This window comes from Lissotriton vulgaris, chromosome 4_1 (genome assembly GCF_964263255.1).
Source record: "Lissotriton vulgaris chromosome 4_1, aLisVul1.2, whole genome shotgun sequence".
Lineage (NCBI taxonomy): Eukaryota > Metazoa > Chordata > Amphibia > Caudata > Salamandridae > Lissotriton > Lissotriton vulgaris.
In genome coordinates this window covers 1687083686-1687101082 of record NC_141691.1, presented here as the reverse complement: position 1 = coordinate 1687101082, position 17397 = coordinate 1687083686, and positions in this window count along the sequence as shown.

Below are 17397 nucleotides of genomic sequence, written 5' to 3'. Positions count from 1 at the left end.
AACCCAATCGGGCGCCTCTCGTCTACTCTCCGACCCTCAAGGCGCTGCCAGCCACGAAGGGCTTTCTTCGCCAAAAAGGAAGATGTCGGGTCCTTGACGCCATGCACCTGCGCCATGAATGAAATGGCCGCCCGGTGCCTATTGGCCGTTGCCACTGATCGGCCTTCCCTATGTAATGCTACCAGAAACCTCAGGAAGCAATCCTCCCGACCCCATGTCTGATCCCCTGCCGGACCCAAAAATGCACAATAGGAACGAAACGCTCCTTCGTATGCCTTCCTTGTCCTGGGGGCTAAGCTTGCTGCCACGAGGTCTGGTAATCTGGGGCACCGAGTAGCCAGAGTACTTCGGGGAATGGTGCCGCCACTAGGTCCGCAGTAGGTAGATAACCCCTGAACGCCTGCATATGTGAACGAGAGAGTGCATCAGCAGCATGATTCAGTACCCCCGGCACATGCTTTGCCCTGAATTGTACATTTAGTCTCATGCAAATTAGTACAATTTCTTTCAGCAATCTCAATATCCACTTGCAGCGTGCTGCCTGATTATTTATACATTCAACAACAGTCATATTGTCAGACCAAAATACCACAGAGCGATTTCTGAACTCGTCCGGCCATGCCCTCAGAGCCACAAATATAGGGAATAGCTCGAGGAAACCAATGTTACTTGTGAGACCGCTGGTGTGCCACCATGTGGGCCATGTTTGCGCCGACCATCGATTGCCGAAAATGGCGCCAAATCCCACGCTCCCCGCCGAGTCAGTCCTCAAACCTAGCTCGTCCGAAGACGCTGGCGGCTTGTTCCACGCTACTCGACCGTTGAAGTCCGCCAGGAATGCTAACCAAATACGCATGTCCTGGCGAACCTCTGCAGACAGTCTTGTGCGGTGGTGTCCTTCTTTGAGACCGACCATAGCCTGTGCAATAGAGCGTGAAAAGGGGCGGGCCATTGGTATCACCCTCAGGGCAAAATTAAGCTGACCCACTGCCTGTTGTAACTGATGCAGAGTCACTTTCTCTTACTAAGGCACAGTTCCAGGGAAGCCCTAAATGTCGCTATTTTCCCTACCGGCAAACGGAAACATCCCTCCACAGAATCGAGCTCAATTCCCAGAAACTCGAGTGAAGTAGATGGTCCCACCATCTTACCTGGCGCCAATGGCACCCCGAATTCCCTCATGAGGATGCAAAACTCCTGTAGCGCCTGTGCACATGTTGTGTCGCCGGCTGCCCCCAAGAACAGAAAATCATCTAAGTAATGCATAACATGGCTATGCCCAGTGGCCTCAGTGAACGCCCACTCCAAAAAACAGCTGAATTTTTCAAAATAGGCACAAGAGATGGAGCAACCCATTGGCATGCATCTATCCATGTAGTAACGTCCTTGGAACGCAAAGCCTAACAGACGCTGGTCCTGTGGGTGTACCGGGAGCAACCGGAACGCCGACTCGATATCTGACTTCGCCATCAGCGCTCCGGGCCCCAGGCGATTCAACATGGTGACGGCATCATCGAAGGATGCGTACCGCACCGAAAAAACTCCTGGGTCAATCGCCTCGTTCACCGAGAGACCCTTCGGTGCTGACAAGTTATGGATCATCCTATACTCCCCTGGATCTTTTTTTGGGGACTACTCCCAACGGGGAACATACAAAATTTGCCACTGGAGGGTGCTGATATGGGCCCGCCACCCGGCCTAGTAAAACCTCTTTTTCAATCTTGTTCTCTACCACCGCCGGATTATGCCGAGCCGATAATTGGTTTCTACTAAGTGATTCCCCACGAAAGTCCCCGCCGGGATGCGGAAACCATATAAGAATCCGTTCCTCAGCACCCCAGCGGAGACATGATCAGGGTATTTGTTTAGCCAGGGGGTTATTGCCATGATGTCCACGGGGGTAGGTAACGGTACACGGTGACCCTCCTCAGTCTTGTTTGGACCCTCCCTTACCTCCCGACCCGCCATTTTTGGATCTGCACGAACTTTCCGGGTGCAAGGAATTCCCACAACCCGCACATGCATGCCTGAACCTACAAGCCCCTTGCGGTCTGGAGCAGTTGCCTCTATTAAAGCTCCAACAGACCCTCCCCGCTTTTCCCCATTCCCACCGGACCTTGGTTGGTGATCGCCACCGGCGCCCGCTCGAAAGGGCACCGCGGGCTGTTGGCGGGAAAACCCCGACCCATTCCCGTCTGGCGAGGACGTCTTCGTCGCGCCCGGCAGGAGCTGCTTCTGCCAAGAAATCGAGTCGAGACAATCCCACGTCAGAGATGAATCGTACTCCTTGGCCTTACGGAACTTCATGTCGTAACCCATCCATTCATTACCTTCATACGTTTCGTAAAAATCCATTATTCGTCCCTGATAGCAAGACAATTCAGGCAAAACCTCAGGCTTACGTTCCCCAATAATTCCAGTAAACATCGCAAAGGCCTTGGCCCAATTTGTTATTGTCTCATCCACCCTGAATCCCGCCATCTTGGTTCGCCAGACACTCGGGTGCCACAAATCTTTCTGCGTTTTAGCATACTCCATCTCGTGATGGTCAGTTAACAGAGAAAACATATTAACATACTTGTCAGCCTAAATTAACTCTTTCGTGGCCAACGGGATATGTTGAACCACTCTCTCCCGTCTTGAGGGCAATGAGCCCCCCCCCCGCAATTGGCAATGCCTGCTTACCCGGTTCGGTTGACGTTCCTGCTGTTTTTTCCACGCCAGCTGCCGGTCCTTCCGAGGTTACCTGTGGGGGGAGAAGAGGGAGATTCGCCTTTGCGGCATCTCGCGACTGCCGCAACTGCTGCATTAGTAACCTGGCCTCTGCGGCCGTGTCTCCAGGTGCCGTAGCACCCCCTGTTTTCATGCCGAGCCATGCGGCCAACTGGGCAGCCAATTCAGGCGGCATGTCCTCCTCGCTAGCGGGCGTAATCACAACCGGTATCGGCTGACCCGCGTCTGGGAGTACCGGGGCCTCGACCGGAATGGCAGGGCTCACCGGGTGTACCTCGGGGACAGGAACCTCCCACCCCTGGGGCCCTATTCCTGACCCACTTCCCCCTACCCTCCGGGGCAACACCCGGCAATGCCGGGCCTATTACCTTCTTTGGTTTACCCGGATTGTTCATCGCAGCCATCTGCTTCTTCATGGTCGCCATATCTCGTCCAACGGTCTGTTCCATCTTCGCCATTCTACTAACCAACATCCGGAGCATCTGGTCTGTCTCTGACTTCTTTCCTGCCTTTTTGCCAGGCATTCCTTTCGAGTATTCACTCTAAGACGATCAGAAACGGTCCTAGGTCTTTTCAGCCTTGAAGTCGCTGGAAGAGAAACACAAGAATTATAAATGCTCAAAATTGCTCCTTGTTCCGTCGAGGGCTCACGTGCAACGAGTGGGTGCAGCTTCCAAGCACAGGAACAAGAGGATGCTTCTTTGGATTCCTGCTCTCTTTATTCCTCGTCGGGAGGGCGTGAACCCTCCGCTGGTACGCCTACTGGGCGTGGCCATCGGTGTAGGTGTCTAGGACAACCCCTCTTGGGCGGGAAAAGGCGCGCCCCGGCTACGCCGCTTTGGGCATACCAGCCGTGACACGCCCCCGCCTAAAATGGTTTCCCGGGAGGATCTAGGCCCCCAACCATACGTTCGGGGGGACCGAGTGGTCGCCCCTTTCCATAAGCTGCAGGCTATTACTCATATAATAGTTTCTTGAAAACCTCCTCCATAGCCATTGTGAAGTGTAAGTGATTGTTAGTAATTTGTCTTTTTTTGCAGACAGAAGTAAATCTAAAAAGACACACCACTTACCACTTAATTGACCACCATCAGATATCAGAATTGACTACAAGTTCTAATCACCTCATCAGTCATAGGTTGCTTCATCCTCTGGTTGTGTTATAATGTAATGTAACTTGGAGGAAAAATCCTAATGTTTGATTTGTGGCTAGCGATGACACATGACATCATGTTTGACTGAACTGTAGCTCGACAATTTTTGCAAACAGATAGTTACGGAGCATTAAAGCAGTTTGCCCACTGTCTGCAGGGTAACAAAGAGGAAAAGCATTTGTGTGGAGGATTGACAATTGATACGAGGTAGAGGCGGTCTCACTGTCAGAGTAAGCCTGATTTGTGTCCACAGTCTTAAAGGTGCTAAGGAAGTTTGCTTTGATTTCCAAGGATAATTGTTGGCTCTTCTCCTACTGGGTCTTTGATGGGACCCCACTACACCGGTTTCCGGACTGAAGTGACGTTGAGCTCGCAAATGTGTGCCACTCTGTCCCAAGCTGCTGGTGGATCCTCAAAAAGAATGATTTATTTTTTGTTATGATTCTAATCTTGGCAGGGAACAGCAGGGAATATTTGGGACCAATTTCCTGTATCTTGTGCTTTCATCCTGTATATTATGCACTTTGATGTTGTACAACTGCGATGCAATTCAGAAAAAGCAATATGCAGTGGATGTTAATATCGAGAGGAGCGGGTCTTCTTGCTTTACTGCAGAATTGCCTCTTTGTCTTTGTAAAGTAGGAGTTTTGCAAATGGTGACTGGGGTGATAACCCAGAGGAGGCTTATGACCATGGACCAGATGGGCCTGTTCTAAAGAGAAAAAGAGCATTTGAGGGCATAAACCCCTTGTCCAGTTTTTTAGGTAGGAATGAGAGCCTTCTGCTCACTCTTCCACACCCACTGTTCAAATGTTCCTACTGTGTGCGCGCCCCTCTGCATCCTCGGCTCATCCCTCAAGGAACTGCACCTGGTCAGCTAGTGTAGGCAGGAGTTTACGTGTTTCTGCAGTCCACAGTGGTAGCTCTGGGACATATATTAAGCCTGTGTCATAGATCTAAAACGTTACAATGGACATCATGTAGGAGGTTAAGCTCATTAGCTACTGCATCCATTGTTGCCTCCAAGAAGGAGCATGTATTCTCTATATAAAGTTCTGTTTTTCTGCAGTTAGGTGAGAGGGATGAGTCCATTCCACTCTCATGAGGGGTCAGAGCACTAGAATGGGCGGGGTCTTTTGTAGTGTGGGCAGAGACTGAGGAGCAAGATTTACCCATGGCACCACAGGGACCAGGAGCAACGGTGACCTGTTGGAGAAACTTGTGATGTGATAGGAGGATCGTGGGTTGACCTGCAGTGGTTTCCGAGCCCAGAAGGATTGTAGAATGGATAATGTGCTTTCTAGCACGAGCAGCTCTCTTATTGATACCAGAAGAGAAGAAGAGTGAGGCATGCCCATGTCACTGTCCAGAGAAAGCAGCTTCATAAGAAGCACCACGGAAATTGGGATAGTCAGTCACTGTTAAGAGCGATGGAGGTTATGATGAGGGCACACCCAGTGAGGTGGGAGCTCCAGGGACAGTCATGGTGTGGAAGAGAAAGCTGTCTGCAGTAGAAGCAACACGTTGGTTATTTTGAACAACAGCCAGGGGGAACAAGATTCAAGTAAAGGGGGTCTCCATAGGCAAACGTGCAGTCGGATTGACTCTGTACTATAACTGAAGTGCTCACAGGTGGCAGGTACTAGCCTAGGATGTGATGGGGCCTGCGGTCTGAGTTCTTCCTGTCCAAGCAACTGGAGGTGCGCCACGTCACAAGTTCAAACTCCCTCCGCCGAGAGCGGTTGTCATCTTTGGTGGGGAGAGGAGAAGAGCGCAAAGAGAGCATGTGTAATAGTTTAAACAATAGCTTTGGCCATGTGATCAGCACAAAGGCGCAGCCTTTTGAGCATGAACACTCAGATGCCCAACCTGAAACACAGAGTGCTCTTCCCTCCTATGAATTTGGGCAGTCCTCTTTCATTAGCCTCCAGCCAGTCCAGGTAAGGGGACGTGTTGGGAGCACTCAATGGGGGCAGGCAGTCGCTCTATCAGCGTCCATCTCATCTCATGGGCAGGCCACACTCAGTATGGTGGCCCCCCTCCACATTGGATCAATCTCTTATTCACTTCGTATGACCAAGTTACCCACTCTAAGGAGGGAGGCACTAAGTACACCTGCCACAAGCCGTCAGGGAGCAGATTACACCACATTGCCGATTCAGACAGAAAAGCTGTGTAGGTGGTGGGCATGGGCCTGACACCCATTCTTGTTCTGGATTGCTGAAATGAAGCACCTCAATCCACTGGACAGATCTAGGCAGCCAGCAGATTACACTGTTGTATTGTCGGGGAGGGATCCTGTTTCTATCAATCACAGTCTCCTTCCTGTTCGTTGTAGGCCGGTCCGTGGCATGCTCTCGCTCAGCTGCACCAGGAAAATTTCCCGGCTTCGGTTATACTGGCTGAAAAGGGAGAGAACTATGCTCTGCAGTACTGTAAATGTGCAAAGAGATATTGTTGCAAAATCATCATGTGCCCTGGGCACCCCCATTTTTTGCTGACTGTCACTGGTGGTAACAAACTCTGACTGTCCCTGGGCATTGCCTACCCAGAACCAGGGCCAATGCAATGCTGAAAAGACACTTAGAATACAGTGAAAACACCTACTTACTCTAGGGTACACTATAGATTAGAGTTCCCCGATCATTGGCATGACCTCCCCTATAAGGTCCTAGTACATAAAGGCAGGTGAATTAAAATACTTTTTAAGACCGTAGCGTATAATAGGACATGACAGTTTAAAGGCCAGAAGCCTTTCTGCACTTGCATGTGTGCACTGATGAAGCCTAAGGTCAGTTGGTGAGAAAAGCTTTCAAGTGTGAAGGTAAAATCTTGACCTGGCCACCCACTTAGGGGCATATTAGCAAGGAATTGTAATATTTATCGCAAAACGCCCTTAACGCTTTTATTGTTATCGCTGCCTATCGCTGGTTATGTTAGCGGAGAAAACATGCTCTTAGCAACGTTTATCTCCATTGTGCTAATATATCCAGCAATAGCGGCGAAATGCCTGAATATCGCTGGAAGTCCAGCGATATTCACGCCTTAACGCCAATGGGAACTTAACCTGACAATCCACCTCCCATTGAAAAAACAGGTAAGCCATGTTTTTACCAGGCGTTAAGATTCTAGCGATAATCGCGCTTAGCGCAACTTTTTTATCGCTTCGCCTGCCTTGCTAATAGGCGATAGCTGTGTTAGCGACTGCTTTCAGTCGCTAACAGTTTGGCTACTTCCACTTTGTATGTCATTAGCGATAAATATCGCTGACATGCAAAGCGGGCCCCAAATCTGTAGCTATCGCCTGAAAGCTGTTTCTAACTGCTGTTAGCGACAGCTTGCTGATAGGGCGATAAAAATATCGCAGTTTTAGCGCCAAAAAGTGCTGCTAAAGCTGCAATATTGTCCTTGCTAATATGCCCCTGATTATATCCTATCAGGGCTCCATCGCAGTCAGCCTCAATCTTCGACTTTGTTCTGTTCAGAGGTCACCAAATGTCCAGAAGTAGCACTATTGGGTTTTAAACATTAGAAAGTGTCAAATCTTTAAGAAGTCATGTTTTAGTTCCCTACAGTGGATTTCTTTTTGCGTGTCATTTTAAAGATTAAAATATGTCAATTTTGGGGACTTTTATTGTGTGTTGTATGTTACTTATTTACTGAATTGGTGTTTTTAAATGCTTTACATACCTGGCTTTGAAGTTAAGCCTGCCTACCAAGGGTTGAGCATGCGACCTATTCTGAGCCCTAGGCTGTGTTAGTGGCCGTATTGCCAGTGGCAGATATACATTTGCCACCATTAAGAATCAATTTCCAACAGATATAGATAATGTGCTTTTTTTATCTGGTAAATGCAGGATAGAGGGCCCAGGTAGCAAGGTGTCGGAGTGAGGGACCACCATCTTGGCAGACGATACCTCACCCCCAATTGTATTTAATGTTAATGTCCTTATTTTTACTAGGGTGCATGTGCTCGTCCAGACAGGCAGGTGACACTATCTGTTGAGCTCAGTGGAGGCTGTCTGCTTTCTTCAGAGGGAGGCTCTTGACTGTGCACAGAATGGTGGACTCTCATTGTTATATATTTTCGGCTAAACAAAAAATGAAAACAAAAATTGAACCTGAATTTACTTTTGTTCTGAAGCGTGTCATGACACTACACATAATGTTGCCTTCAAAATATTTTTTTACATCCAAAATTTAGATCACAGTGTGACTTTAAACTTGAACACTATTTTGGTGTGGTCATGTTTTTTTTAAATTGGGTTTCATCTTTCTATTTGGCATTTGAAAAGTTTTAAAAATGTAAATAGATTAAAGCATGGGAATATAAAATTTGTTATAAAACAGAGGCAGAGTAAAATGTATTGAGGCAGAGTAAAGTAAAGTTGTGTGTTGCGAAGGCTTGATTCAGTGAAGCAAATGTACTTGTTAGGTAAAGACATGTAGAGAAAAAATACCTTTTAACGGTATGTGGGGGTTACTCAATGCAGTGTAACATCTGATGTCCCTACAATAGATTGAAGGCACTGCATTAACAGCTCTTTCCTTTATCGTGACGTCTATAAAGACAACCCTATCACGCAGATCTAAAGATTAAATTGCATCAACGTCCCAAAGTCTTGAAATGCAAGCTCCCCGCATTCGCATTTCTCTCTGCAAGATGGCCACTGGCTCCTCCCCACCATAGTTGGCTGATATCTGAAGCCCACATACATCACTCTTAATTTTCAGGGATACTTACTTTAAGGAGAGAGCCAACATTTCCAGAACAGAGTTTTTTATGTTGCTGCATGCAATATGTCATACATACATGTTGCTTAATGCCATTATAAATGGAACTGATTACCAATTGAATGGCAATGGGACCTTTGACAGAGTGGGTCTCAAAGATTCTGCTCTGCCACACAGGACTTCTGCTCTTAAGGGAAGTACCCTATCTCTAGCCTCCTCTTGGGCAATGAAAACTAGTTGTGGATATCATTCATATTTCAGTTGGTAGTCCCTGCTAGTACTCTGAAATATTATAATTTAAATTGTAACATTAATTCGCCCCATACAGGATCAAAGTGGAATTTCCATTGCCTAATGCAATGCTTTTCTTGGCTATTGTGTTTCCTTGTCTCCCAGTAGACTTCTTGTACTTTGTACAACCGCAGATCAATTGCATTTTTGTCAAAACATTCTATTTAGCAGTGGCTACCGAGTATTTAGACTTCATTTTGAACCTAATCCCTTTCTCAGTGATCCAAAATGATGGTGACAGTCTCTGAACAGTTACATGCCTAATCCTCAAACAGTAAAACTATCAAGAACGCTGAAGCACTGTACCTCCCCTGCACTGGGCCTCGGCTCCTGTGAAAAACAATCCCCTCATTGTTTCTTCCATTTAAAGGCGGTGGAGGGAGGACATTGATCTCAGGAGATGGATGCTCGGTTTCTAATTTATTCTCAGCCGCACAGGCTGATCAATTCACAGGAAAGTGTCACCACGTGCAAAGAATATGTTGACGCAAAGGAGAAACAGAGCGCTGTGCAAAGAACATGTGCACTGTGCAGGCCTCTTACTGCTCATGAAAAGACTGGCTGTAGGAGCTTTGCATCACAGTTGTAGAGAGCCACTCGGACTCTCCCTGACAATGTATCAGGCATGCACTCCTCAGGGTGTGCTCGACCCGAGACAATATAATAGATGGCGAGAGACCACTCGGGGTCTTCCTGCCACCATATAGGACAAACGTGTGGTGTGTCTCTGTTCTAGCGCTGCGTAAGCCCTGTCACTCCCAGGCCCGTGGCGCTACATTGGCGACAAGGCCGGTCATACTCCGGTGCAACGCCATGCCAGCTTCAGTGTGCGCGAAGCCAACCTGTGACACTCCTGCACCCCAGTGAAGCTTCAGAGTGCGCGGAGCCCACCCGCGACACTCCCTCATCTGGGGGACGGTGGAACACCGCCCCCTCACATACCTGCTGTTGGTGGCCTGGGTTGTGTTTCCAATGTCCTGCGCTGCCGCTCTACTGTGCTTCCCCTCACCTCCAGCTCACCTGGTGTTGCCCTGCCCGGCCACAGTGGACTCTGGCCCCGTGATGCCGCATTCAAGCAGCAGCTCTGTGCCCTGCCCGGAGCGGCATCGTCTGGCGCTTTCAGCACCCTGTAGGCACGCTTCTCCGAAGACGACAAGGAGTGTGCTCGAGTCGGAGATGTGCACTCAAGGGACGACGCTACTCACACGCTCAATGGGTCAGCCCAGTCCCGGGGGAACCGCCGTTGCAGCGTGCGGCAACACAGCAGGCCACCGGCGCCCACCACTTTAGCAGACGTTGCCCCATGCCAAATCAGAGCAATAAAAAAAATCAATCAAAGTAAGGATGTCTACAAGGGATTTCACTTGTTTTCAAAGTAATGTAAATTCAGAATTCTTTATGAGTTAGTTACATGAAATCTGACTCCTAGGTGTCCCGTTAAGATAACCAAGCTAAATATGATTAACGAATCACAAAAGAAAAGCAAAGCACACCGAAGATCCTAGTTATAGAAAATAAATTTATCTAATTTTAGCATGTTTTAAAATTGAGAAGGGTACAGTTGAACAAAGTGAATATCAGCAAAAAAGTTATGACAAAGATGCACAAATGAATTTGAACACACAGTACATAACCTACGTCAGCTCCTTAAAATCACAAAGCAAATATTATCCAAAAATCAATAAATATTGCCTCAGAAAGACAATTTTTCTTGGAGTTGGCGGGACTGTCGACGTTTCGGTCTTTGTGGCTTCAGTCCATTAGACCATCCTCACGACAAATAACTTTATGCAGTATATACAACCTTCTAAGGTAAACTCCAGGACACAAAAGTTGACCTGGAGTCAAATTGGCAGTGGAAGACAGCGTAGAAATCACTGGCAGTGGAAAACAGCGTAAAAATCACTGGTCGTAGCCGACAACATAAATGTCAGAAAAGTGAAGCCAGCAATGGGTCTTCCTATATTCTTTTAATCAGAGCAGCAGGGGATAGTCAATCACCACAGAGAGAGCATGCAAGCCTCAACTGACAAAAAAAACAAGAAAAAAAGGGCGCTCAGTACACCTTTCTGCACACACCAAGGGGAGCCCTCCAGGCCCAGCAGGCCCCACATTACCTGCACAGGCTGCACACTGCCACAGCCCAGGGGAAGACCACGAAAGGAGTCACCCCCCTTCTGCCAAACAGCCTACTGAGCTACAATGCCACCTTGCCCAGGAAGGAGGGACCTGTGCATCACATGTCTTCAGGCCCACCAGTCACGTGACTACACGCCACTTCACACCAGCGCCCAAGGCCCCTAGTGGAGAAGCTGCGCTAACTGTGCCCGAGCACACCACCACCATGAGCACGCCATCCTCAACAGGCGCTGATGGCCAGCAGGCTGGAGCGAGTGGACCACGCAGAGGTGATGACGGCCCACCACCAGGTCACAGCCACATGGTAGTTTCACCACTTCAGCCTTTCAGCGAGACCGCTGACCCGGCCACGGCAGTCCTGTAATGGAAACCTTGCATCGGACGATTGAAGCACTATTTTAAGGGCGCCAGGGAGACAGACTGCACTGTGAAAATGTCGCTGCTTATAAACAGATCGTAAATCTCTGCGTCACCATAGTATGAGACATTGCTCAACACAGGGAATGATGATGACTATGAAGCTGTGGTCGCTGCGCTCAACAGGCATTTCGATCCTCAGCTCAACCCTGACTCCGAGCCCTTTAAGTTCAGACAAGGGTCACAGTCAGACACAGAGTCTGTGAACATGATTTATGTGTGGCTGAGCAGGCTGGCAGGCATGTGCCAAAGGGAAGAAATACGCAGACAAGTCATCCAGGGATGCCGCTGAGTGTTGCTATGGAAAGTGATCCTTCGACAGCCGGGGATCTAACTTGAGAAGATCCTCATCCTGGCTAGGTACCACAAACTCTCAGATGCACGGGCGGGCAAATGGAAGCAGCCCTGCCTAGGACCGCCGCAGCGCCACAGACACTGAAGTACATGCACTTTAATGAAGAGAGAGTGGAGGCCATGCAATGGCGCCCGAGTACGGCCTGCACTGCACTGTGGCCATCTAGGAGTGGGGTGTGCGGCAACTGTGGGGTGGAACACCCATCAACGGCAGTGTGTGGAGCCAGGGGGTTAACTTGCTCTCACTGCGGAAAGGTGAATCATTTCACCAAGGTGTGTGGAAGTGGCTGGTCTCGACAGACCTACACCAGGCCTCAGGGAATGACATAACGTCTACTCCAGGTGTTGCCCGATGATGCACAATCACAAGATGACGAAGCGATACGGGGCACTGCCTCGCATTCGAAGAAGATGACGACGAGGTGTTTGCCATATCCTTTGTCAGCAGGTCGGACAAACACCAAAGGCTGCCGCCGATGTGCTCTGTCCTGATAGGAGGGTCTGCAGTCCAGGCGATCATCGATACGGGCACATCGGTCAGTGTCATGGACTCAGAGCAGTACAAACGGCTGTCACCACGACCCCCTCTTGTATCTACCACGGCCCGGATCTACACCTAAGGAGGTATGCACCCTCTGCCCCTCAGAGGAGTCATCGAGGCTGAAGTCACCAGTGATGAACATGTCACAAGGGCCTGATTCCGCATTACAGAAGTGAGGAAAGGCATCCTTCTCAGTTGCCACACCGCAGAAGACCTCGGTCTGGTCTTCTTCACTCGTGAAGTCCACGACTCCCATGCTGATGAAATCTTGCACAAATTCCCGGCACTGTTCACAGGGCTTGGCAAGCTGAAGAGGAAACAGTTCAAGCTCCACATTGACCTACTGTGAGGCCTACAGACCTGAGACACCTGAGGGTGCCAATCAACCTCCGCCTGCAAGAAGAGGCGGAACTGAAGAAACTTGAGGGCCTCAACATCATTGAGAAGGTGTCAGGACCCACCCCGTGGGTGTCCCTGTTGGTTGTGCCCCCAAGCCGAAGCAGCCAGGTGCCGTACGGCTGTGTGTGGACATGAGGCTCCCAAATGTGGCAGTTAAAAGGAAACAGCATCTCACCCCCACCACGGATGATATTGTGGCAGACATGAACAGAGCCAAGTGGTTCTCAAAGCTGGACCTGAATGCAGGGTACCACCAACTGAAGCTTGAGCCTGAGAGCAGGTACATCACCAGGTTCTCTACCTACATCGGTCTTCGGAGGTACAAGAGACTGAGATGCGGGGTGCCGCCTGTAGCCGTGGTCGTCCAGAATGCCATCCAGGAAGCTCTGTCTGGCCAGCAGGGCATCATTAATCTGAGTGATGACATCCTGGTGTTCTCAAACACCTTGGAAGAGCACCACACCCACCTCCGAGCCACCCTCCTACTGTGGCAGATTCATTCCAAACATGGCCTGTCTGCCAGAGCAACTCTGCGCCCTTTCCCGCATTGACCTTCAGTGGGAATGGACCGTAACTGGCACCACAGCATTCAATATCATAAAAACAGCCCTCATGGACAAGACGGTGATGACCTACTTTCATCCAGGGCAATGCACGGAGCTGGTGGTAGACACCAGCCCAGTAGGCCTAGGAGCAGTTCTCCTAAAGGACCTTGACTGAGAAACATGGAAACCAGTCCCATACGCCGGCCGGACGCTATCAGACACCGAGACCAGGTACGCCCAGATTGAGAGGGAAGCCCTTGCAATAAAGTCTGCGTGTCAGCATTTTTACCTCTATCTGTATGGACAGGAGTTCCAGGTAGTGACGGACCAAAAACCACTGCTCCCACTCTTTGCGTGCCCAAAAGCCATAACATTGGAAGAGATTGGCCTAACAACAGCCGAAGATGAGACGCTTGCCAGGGTGAAAAATGCCCTACTGAACAACGGGTGGACCCACTTCCTGGATGGGTCCAAGTCACTTGGGGCGGAAGATAGCCTTGCTCGGCAACTGCTCTGGCAGATCTGACATGATTTGAGCTTCCGGAAGTCTTCCTGAGAGGGCACGCCATTTTGATCCCCAATGCACTGCATAACCACATCTTCCAGCTGGCGTATGTGGGCAGCAAGGGATGGCGAAAAACCAGAGCTCACCTATGAAACAAAGTCTGGTTCCCAGAGATTAGGCATGGGCGGAAAATCCGTTCCGCTCGCGGATTTTGCGGATTTTCGGGAAATCCGCAATCCGCGAGATTTGCGAATCTCCCGCAAAATCCGCAAATCCGCGAGCAGCGGATTTTGCTCGCACTGTTCGCGTGAGTTCGCGCCCCGCGAATAAGTGCAAAATTGCAGAAATACGATCTTAGCAAAACTGAAAGTAACTACTTACCAGGTTCAAAAGTTCAGGCTCATCATTAGTAGCCATTTCCTGTAGTGCTTCCTGAGGGGCCCCTCCAGAGTTCAGTTGCCAGTTGAAACTATTATGTGACCCTGCTCTGAACCTCAGAATAGTTACACATATGCCACAAAGGTCTTGAATTACAGCTAAGGGAGACAAGCAGGAGCCAGGCTGGAAGTTAAAATCCATTAATCAGCCCCTAATTCATTATTGTCAGTTGGGGCAGGGCAGGTGTTGTAACTAATTTTGCAACAATGAAAGCACTTAGCAAGTGCAAAAGATCACTAATCAGGGCGCACTAAGGAAGCAGGTGCCAGCTAAAAAAATATTCTGTGACACATTAATCAGCCCCAAATTAATTCAGGTCACTTGAGGCAGGGAAGGTGTGCTTTGCTTTGCCGAAAATAATGTACACTGGACAACCAGAGGGTGTGGTGATGAAACAGAGGGTGGCATGGGTGGGCCAGAGGGTGGCATGAGTAGTCAGAGAGTGGCAGTGGTGACAGAGAGTGGCAGTGATGAAGAAGAGTGTCCCAAACAGGCTGGACACGTAGAAACAACAAGTTCGCGAAACTTGCGACCCGACAGGTAAGTTCGCAATTTGCGAAAGTGTACAAAACCCTCGCGAACTGGCAGAAACACGGGCGAACACAAAAAAAAAAATCCGCAAATTCGCGGGAATTCGCGGATTTTGCAGATTGCGAATCCGCAAATCCGCAAAATTCGCGAACGCGAGATCCGCAAAATTCGCCCATGCTTACCAGAGATGAATACCTGAGTGGAGGACATGGTGCGTCAATGTCACTCATGCACCATCATAGGTGGTGATCCGGCACTAGCCCCAGTCATCACTGAAGTGCTAAGCGAACTCCCATAGTCACAGGTCAGCATCGACTTCGGGAGTTTCCCTGATGGTCGCCACATCCTGGTGATAGTCAACTCATTCTCAAAATTCCCGGTGGTGGGGGAGGTGGCATCAACAGCATTTACGCACACCAGGAAAATCCTGGACAAGAACTTTGCCCTCCTAGGCTTGCCAGATGAAATCCGTTCAGACAACGGACCCCAGTTCCAAGGCCATGAATTCCAGGAGTACTTGGGGAGCAAAGCGATTCGCCACTGGAAGATCACCCCTCTGTGGCCTCAAGCCAACTGGGAGGTGGAATGTTTCATGCAAACTCTCAACCGTGTTCTGCGAATCACCGTGGATCAGGGGTAATATGTCAAATTGGCACTCAACTAATTTCTAAATGCATACCGGAAAATGCCTCACAGCACTACCAGGTGTGCTCCAGCCCACCTGCTTTTCAAAAGAGCCCCGAGGGACAGCATTCCAGCCTATCCACCGTGGAAACCTCCCGAACGAGACAACGTAGCCATATAGGCTAAGAAGACTGTGACCAACCAGAAGGCGAGTGCTACCAGAGGAGCAAAAGAACCACAGCTGAAAGTGGGAGACAGCTTTGTGGTTAAAGACAGACACCCGGGCTGGAAATTCAGAACTCCGTACGACTGGAAGTATGGACCGTCGTCAAGGTGTAAGGGTCCATGGTCACAGCGCAAAGAGGACAGCAAGCGGTCACCCGGTATGTGTCTTGTTTCAAGAGAGCCTGTGGGACGGACACCGGCTCAGGGGAGACAAAAGATCTGGGTGAAGCCCAGTGTCACGCGCCAGTCAGCTCGCCGGAACCTGTGACCTCCCCACCGAAACACCCACAAACAGGAAGCGGAGTAGCTGTGACAGCAGCTCAAAGGCCCAGCCAAGACATTGTGATTCAAAATCCCCCACACACCCAGGCAGATGCAGTGGCCAGTTTCAACTCACGGAGCCAGAGGTATGGTCTCTGGCTGAACTGCACCCAGCCAGAAGCTGAAGGACTTCATGTGCACTTCCCCTTAAGCATGCAGACTATGGTGGACAATCACTAAAGAAAAGGAGGGATGTAGAGAGCCACCCGGACTCTCCGCGACAATGTATCAGGCATGCACTCCTTGGGCGGGCTCGACCTGAGGAGATATAATAAACGGTGAGAGATCGCTCAGGGTCTTCCCGCCAGCATAGAACAATTGCGTGGTGTGTCTCTTTTCTATCGCTGCAGAGGCCCTGTCACTCTCAGGCCCTGTCGTGCTGCACCATTTCATAAATATGTGTAATTGGTCACATTTGGGATAAGCGGCAGGGATTTGAAATAGCTATATGCTCACACCGAAGACCATTTATAAGCATTGTCAATTTAGAAAGAATAAGAGGACATTTTGTGTAACAACCTGGCTGTACAAAATACCAAGAGTACTCCAATCACAAGTTTAACGTTATATTTATGTAAATTACAGAATATGTGAATTAAAATGGTGTGTGCATTTTTTACGCACATTTATTATTTGACAGTTATTTTAAAGCTATGTATATGTACATTATACATGTCAGAAAATTCGTAAATTTCCTGTGTAAATGGATAGAATTCACAAATATTCCTCTATTCCACCGAACAAGAAGAGTGTAAGTTCAGTTATAGTGTGCACAGCACAAGCGCGGTCTGGAAAGAATGTGGAATCTTTTCTTTTTCTTCACATACACATTTGCTTTTAAGCGTGAGTCTCTTTTTATGCCCCCCCTTTCATACACCCACCTTGTCCTGCATGGATAGTTCTGTACTTTATACCACACTTACAGCAGCGCTTATGTCTGAAACTTGCAGGTGCAGATTAAGTAATAGTATAACGATGAAAAAGTTTTAACCACTCACTAAGTTGAGAATTATGTGGGGTGTTCACCTTGACTGTGTGTTTTCACTTCTACTATGTGTGTTCACCTCCACTGTGTGTGTTTTCAACTCAACTGTGTGTGTTCATATCGACTGTGTGTGTTCATCTCAACTGTGTATGTTCACCTCATCTGCATGGATTAATACAACCACTCTCCTTTCACTCCCCTGGACGTACACTGGTGTAAGTCAAATGCAAAACACTATGGGGGATACGTACAAGGAAGTGGCGGAGGGTGTCATTAGCCTCCTAGTCTTAAGGACACACTCCACCACTTTTGAAATGCAAGGGTGCACCATATTTACAAGAATGCGGTGCAGCCTTGCATTTCCCCGTGCAATGGCACTAAGTTTAGCTTCTTAGCACCAATGCAGGCACCCTTGCACCAGAGTGCAGGGGTGTCTGCATGCAGGGGAGGATTGTTTATGT